At 39.1% G+C, this 7,145-nt stretch overlaps 1 protein-coding gene and 1 pseudogene across 1 annotated transcript in view; both read left to right on the top strand.

The window, feature by feature from the left end:
- LOC101563650 (zinc finger protein 699) overlaps positions 1–7,145 on the top strand; it is a 959,136-nt gene that overhangs the window by 376,162 nt on the left and 575,829 nt on the right. The window lies entirely within an intron of this gene.
- Positions 1–7,145, top strand: part of LOC101570405 — a 41,554-nt pseudogene that overhangs the window by 10,733 nt on the left and 23,676 nt on the right.

Raw genomic sequence — 7,145 nt, 5'->3', positions numbered from 1 at the left:
GTGGAGATCTACAGAGTTTGGACTTATCCAGCTGCGTCTGGCTTAGGTCTGGCTGCTGTGCTCAGCTCCTTCCTGCTGCGGACCAGGGCTAGGACTGGGTGTGGTGGTTCCCGGAAGTCGGCAGAAATTCCTACTGAGCGGGAGGGATGGGGGAGGTATGGCGGTGGTGTGGGGGGCCGCCAGAGGGGGTGGGAGAGGGTCTGGCCCACGCTGCCGCCTGGGCTGGGACTGGTCCCGCCGGCTCAGGGTAGCAGGAAGCTCTCCACACACTCACCGGACCTGGATTAGGACTGGGTCTGGGGGTTCCCGGAAGTCGGCAGAATTTCCTCCTCCGCAGGAGGGTTGGGGAGGTATGGCAGAGTGGTGTGGTTTGGCCCGAGGGGGTGGGAGAGGGTCCGGCCCACGCTGCGCCTGTCCTGGGACTGGTCCCGCTGGCCCAGGGTAGCAGGAAACTCTCCGCACACTCACCAGACCTGGGCTAGGACTGGTTCTGGGGTCTCCCTGAACTTCGCAGAAAATCCTACTGGGCGGGCGGGGTGGGGGAGGCACTGCGGAGTGGTGGGGGGCGGCCCGAGGGGCTGGGAGAGGGTCCAGCCCATGCTGCGCCTGGGCTGGGACTGGTCCCGCTGGCGCAGGGTAGCAGGAAACTCTCCGCACACTCACCGGACCTGGGCTAGGACTGGGTCTGGGGTCTCCCGGAACTCGGCAGAAAATCCTACTGGGCGGGCGGGGTGGGGGAGGCACTGAGGAGTGGAGGGGGGTGGCCTGAGGGGCTGGGAGAGGGTCCAGCCCATGCTGCGCCTGGGCTGGGACTGGTTCCGCAGGCGCAGGGTAGCAGGAAACTCCCTAACAATTTTGAATACACAGATATAAAATAGACATTCATCTGTATCTCCTTTTTGTTTAGTTCCATCATTTCAATATTATAGGTGTTTTAACTCAGTAAAATATTGTACAAGAGTCCAGTAGACCTAAATAATACTGGGTTTTCCACTTGACAGGCAGTGTCAGAAATTGTTGACCTGAGTTCCACACAGCTCAAAATAAAACCATAGTGTTACTTTTTGTATTTTGTTTTTATACTTTTCTGCTGGATGGTTAAAACAAAAATACAGCAAGACCTATGAAAAAAAGAGTTGTACTTTTGGATCTGATAGGGTCAGTCAAATCTGCTCAGGATTTATCCTGAGATCCAATACCTCAGATTGTAGATCCTTTGTCAGTGTCAGCCATGTGGATGAGTCATGGCCATTGCTTGGCCAATGTGCTGTCTGTGAAAAACTGAGAGAATTTTTTCTCTCCAGATGATTCTCCTTAGGCACACTCTACATCATCGATCACTTTTCTCTTTGGCCGCATAATCTCCTTGATCAGAAAATTTGGGACACTACCGAGTTACATGACGTTACAGTACAAATTCTCATAGGTCCTGAGTCTTAACTGACGTTAGAACGCTAGGGCAAAAATATTGGCTTTCCTTGTGGCCCTCCTTTTTCTCCAATTTTGGTCTGCAAACTTAGTTTGTTAACCCTCCAGAAGAGCAACTTATTGTTATTACCATACAACCTATGCTTTTCAGCTTAAGCTCACCATCTGTATGAATATCAACCATCTTAGGCATAACATGGAACAGGTATTTTTCATCAAGTATTGATATGCTGAACTATAAGTCCCTACAGAACATGATAAAACATTTAAAAAAGTAAAATATATTTTTAAAATAGGCATAAAGAAATATATAATTCTTATGTTTACATATAAGTCCAGAAGTCTAACCATATGCAACCTTACAGCAGGACAGACCCCCAACATTCCTTTACCTCTCTCCTTCCTTCGTTCACCACCCCCTTCTTTTAGAACAGTCATCTACCTGAGAGACAGTACAGCAGCAACTGGGATGTTATGACAAGCAGCCCATATTCAGAAGACCAGAATGACAGGCAATCCAAGCACACTTACCTACTAATACAAATTGCCAACTTCAGCACAGTTGCTTAGTTCACAGATGTCAGTATATATAGATAGTCAGGGTGAGAATCATTCCAATTAACTGCTAGATTCAAAAATCTTCTGAAGATTCTCAGGATCATTGCCTTACCCATCTTCTACATATAAGAGTATGGCTTGCCCCTGTCATGTTTCCTAGCTCTTCTCTTCACTCTCATTTCATTATCTAGTCAAGTTCTTGCTTTCCTTTTAGCTGTACTATACCTTTCTATTTGTATTTTTTCTTTTGAGATCTTATACTAGGGAAACTATATGATATTTACACACGTGTGTCTGGTTTATTTCACTTATGAGTATATCTTCAAGTGGCATCCACTTCAATATAAAGGCTTCGAATTTATCACTCTTTATAGTTGAGTAATCTCCACTGAATAAAAATACCACATCTTTTTCATCCCTTCCTCAGGTGATGGGCATCTTGGTTGTTTCCAAGATTTGGCTATCACAAATTGTGCTTCTATAAACATAGGCACACATATATCCCTATCATATGATGTTTTCAGATCGTCCGGGAAAATTCCCAGTACAGGAATAGCTGGTTTAAATGGGATTTCAAGTACTAGTTTTCTAAGGAGTCTCCACGCTTATTTCCATTATGGTTGCACCAGTTTACATTCCCACCAGCAGTGGAGAAGGGTTCCTTTTTCCCCACAGCCTCTCCAACATACGTTGTTGGTTGATTTCTTTATGACAGCCATTCTTTCTGGGGTGAGATGATATCTCAATGTTGTTTTAATTTGCATTTCACACGTGGCTAGTGATACGGAGTTTTTTTCATATATTTATTAGCATCTTTAAATTTGTCCTCTGAGAAGTGTGTGTTCATCTTGCATGCCCATTTCTGGACTGAGTCTTTAAATTTTGGGGCCCTACTGTTTCTTCATTCTTTATTAATTCTTGGAGCAGACCTTTGTTTGAGTACTTATTAATAATGATATTTTCCAAACTTGTGGGTTCTCTTTTCACTTTGTTGGTAATTTCTTTTGACATGAAAAAACTTCTCAATAAGAGCAGATCACAGTTGTTAATTCTTTCAAGTATTTTCCATGCGATTTGATTTTTGTTCATGAACTCTTTGACTTTCCCTATGTCTTCAAGAGTTCTTCCTACTTTCTCTTCAAGGAGATTTAGTGTTTTTACTTTAATGTGTAGATCTTTAATCAATTTTGACTTTCGCTTAGTGCATGGTGATATACCTGGGTCAAGTTTTACTTTTCGACATGTAGAGAGCCTGTTTTTCCAGCACAATTTGCTAAAGAGGCTGTCTTTCATTCAGTGAGTATGTTTGGCACCTTTGTCAAAGATAGGGTAGCTGAGTGTGTTCGTAGGGGCTTCAGCATCTTCTAATCTGTTCCATTGATCCTCAGGTCTATTTTGATACCAGTACCATGCTGATTATATCACAGTAGCCTTTTAGCATAATTTCAACTCAATAATTGTAATGCCTCCTGCCTTGTCTTAATTACTCAGGATTGCCTTTGCTTTCCTAGGTCTTTCTCACTCCAAATTAATTTTAGGAATTATTTCCCTAGGTCTGTGAGGTATGTTGGTGGTATTTTGATAGGGATTGATTAAATCTGTACAGCAATTTTGGGAGTATGGCCATCTTCACAATGTTGGTTCTTCCTATCCAGGAGCATGGGATATCTTTCCATATTCTGAAACCATCTATGATCTCTTTTTTAAGAGTACTGTAATTTTCCTTGAAAAGGTGTTTGAATTCTTTAGCTAAATTAATTCCAAGGTATTTCATTTTCTTCAGTGCTTTTGTAAAAAGTATTGCTTCTATAATTTCACTCAGTGTGTTTGTTGCCTGTGTAGAGGAATGCTATTGACTTTTGGGTATTGACTTTATAACCTGCTATGCTACTGAATTTCTGTATTAATTCTAGTAGCTTCTTAGTGGAGTTTTTTGGGTATTAGAAGTAAAGTGTCATGTCATCTGGAAATAATGAAAATTTAACTTCTTCTTTACCTATTCTTATTCCTTTTATTTCTTTCTCTTGTCTAATGGTTGTAGCTAATGATTCCAGAGCTATATTGAATAGGAGTGGTGATAGAGGACATCCTTGTCTACCCAATCTAAGCATAAAAGATTTCATTTTTCCCCATTCAGAATTGTGTTAGGTGTTGAGTTTTCATAAATGGCTTTTACCAGATTAAAGTAGAGGCAATCTATTCCAATTTTCTGTACGACTTTGAACATGAATGAATGTTGGACTTTGTCAAAAGCCTTGTCTGCATCAATGGAGATGATAATGTGATTTTTAGCTTTCACTCTATTGATATACTGTATTACATTTATAGATTTTTGAATATTGAACCAGCCTTGCATACCTGTGATGAAACCAACCTGGTCATGGTGTATGATCTTCTTGATGATTTGCTGTATTCTATTTGCTAGGATTTTATAGAGGATTTTTGCATCTATGTACATGAGGAAGATTGGCCTCTTGGTCTCTTTCTTAGTTGCTTCTTTCCCTGGTTTTGGTATTAGTATAAAACTTGCCTCCAGAAATGATTTTGGGAGAATTGCTTCCTTTTCAATTTTCCATGAAGAATTTGAGGAGTATAGGGACTACATCTTTTATAAATGTCTTGTAGCATTCAGCTGTAAATCCATCCAGACCTGGACTTTTCTTTGTCAGTAGGTTTTTTAATACACCTTGTATTTCATTGGCTGTTATTGGGCTATTGAGAATGGTTATATGTTGTCGATTCAGTTGTGGTAATTTGTACCTTTCTAGGAATTTGTCCATGTCATCTGTGTCCTCTATTCTGTGAGAGTAAAGATTCTCAAAGTAGCTATTGATAATCTTTGAATTTCCACGCATTCATGTTAATTACACCCTTTTCATTCTTTATTGCTTGTATTTGAATTTTTTTTTACTCTTTTTCATAAGGTTAGCTAAGGGATTATCTATTTTATTTAATCCATCATACAACCAGCTTTTTGTTTCATTAATTCTTTGAACTCTATTCTTCATCTCAGTGGAATTAATTTCTGCTCTAACCTTTATGATTTCTTCCCATCTTTGGGCGCTGAGTTTGGTTTACTCTTCCTTTTGTAGTTGTTCAAGGTGCAACATAAGGGTGTTTATTTGTTCCCATTCTGTTTTCCTAATGTGTCAGTTCATAGCTGTGAATTTCCCTCTGAAAACTGCTTTCATTGTATCCCATAAATTCCGATAAGTTTTGCTTGAATTTTCATTGAATTTTAGATATTGTTGAATTTCTTGTTTAATTTCATCTGCGACCCATTGGTTGCTGAGTAGGGTGTCATTTAATTTCCATGTATTTAAGGTTTTTTTTCTGGTTTCTTTTGTCATTTATTTCGTTTCATTGCACTATGGTGAGATAATGTGCATGGGATAATTTCTGTTTTGAAAATTCACCATGTGCAGCTGAGACAAAAGTGTATTCATCTGTGTTTGGGTGGAACACTCTGTATATGTCCACCAAGTCCATTTCTTTCAAACTCTGGTTCAGTTCTATTATTTCTTTGCTAAGTTTTTGTCTGGTTGATCTATCTTTTGGGGATAAGGGGGTGTTAAGTTCTCCTGTTAAAATTGTGGTATTGGATATTAGATTTTTCATGTCCATTAAGATTTGCTTTATATAGTTGGGTGCTCCCGTGTTTGGTGCATACATATTTATGAGTGTTACCTCCTCCTCTTGAATTTTTCCCCTAACCCCTACATAGGGGTCTTCTTTATTTCTTTCTTTCTTTCTTTCTTTCTTTCTTTCTTTCTTTCTTTCTTTCTTTTTTTCGCGGAACCGAGGATTGAACTCAGGCCCTTGTACTTGCCAGACCAGCTCTTATTCCACTGAGCCATCTCCCCAGCCCCTAATCTTTTTTATTTTGCTTCATCATTCTTGGTTTGAAATTGAGTCTGTCTGAGAATAGGATTGCTACCCCTGCTTTTTTGTAAGGTGCTGGGGCATTTATATTGTTTTGCATCCTTTGACTTTCAGCCTATGAATTTCATTATGATTTAAATGTGTTTCTTTTCTACAACATATTTTCAGATTTTGTTTCCTAATCCACTGTACCATTCTATTTCTCTTAATTGGTGAATTGATTCTATTTACATTGGTGGTTATACTTGAGATGTATTGACTTACGAAAATGAAGTAAATGGCAACAGGTAAATAACATGTCATGGTATTTACCTGTTGCCATTTACTCCATTTTCTCCTGTGTTTAACTGTTTTCCCTGTTTAGTTGGTTGCCTCTGATCTCATTCATGGAGCTCTGATCATTTTGGTACCTCTTTAGAATATCTTTCAGTAGCCTGTGTAGGGTTGGGTTTGTCATCATGAAATTCCTTAGTTGTTCTTTGTCATGAATGTATTCCACTTCTCCATCAAACTTGGAAGAGAGTTTTGCAGGCTATAGTAGTCTCGGTTGGAATTTGTTTTCATAAAAGAATTGAAGTACTCTTCTCCATGCTCTTCTTGCCTTCATGGTTTATGAAGAGAAGTTGGCCATAATTTTGATGCGTTTTCCTTTGAATGTGATCAGCTTCTTTTCTCTAGCAGCATTCAGTATATTATTTTTGAGCTGAATTTCTGGGATCTTCACTATTATATGTCTCGGTATGTTTTTCATTGGGTTGAGGTTACTTGGAATTCTGTATTCTTTGGTTACCTGAATTGCAGATTGTTTCCTCATGTTGGGAAATTCTCTGCTATTACTTCTGCCCATATTTTTTTAATGTCATTTGTATTGACTCCTTCTTTCTCATTGATGCCTATCAGTCTCACATTGTTCTCTTTGTATCATCTTGCAGGTGATGGATTATTCTTTTCTGCATCCTACTTGTTTTTGTTTTGTTTTGTTTTGTTTTATTTATTTTTTTTCAAAGTTTTATTGATAAACAGTAATGAGACAGTTTCAAATCCAATCAGAAGTACAGTTTCAACAAATAACACACTGCATATATTCCTCTTAGTGATTAATTGCTGTACAAGAAGTGGACTTGTGATCCTATTTACAAACTCCATTAGAACAAATCATTCTATTCATTAAGAGAATGCAACTATGTATCTATCCTAACCACTTGGAATCCACAGATACAAAATGGACATTCATCGGTATACCCCATTTTTTCTAAGTTCCGTTATTGAATATTATA

The sequence above is a fragment of the Octodon degus genome, unplaced genomic scaffold (assembly GCF_000260255.1).
Source record: "Octodon degus isolate 3935 unplaced genomic scaffold, OctDeg1.0 scaffold00050, whole genome shotgun sequence".
In the NCBI taxonomy this organism is placed as follows: Eukaryota; Metazoa; Chordata; class Mammalia; order Rodentia; family Octodontidae; genus Octodon; species Octodon degus.
This window is presented reverse-complemented; position numbering and strand designations above follow the sequence as displayed.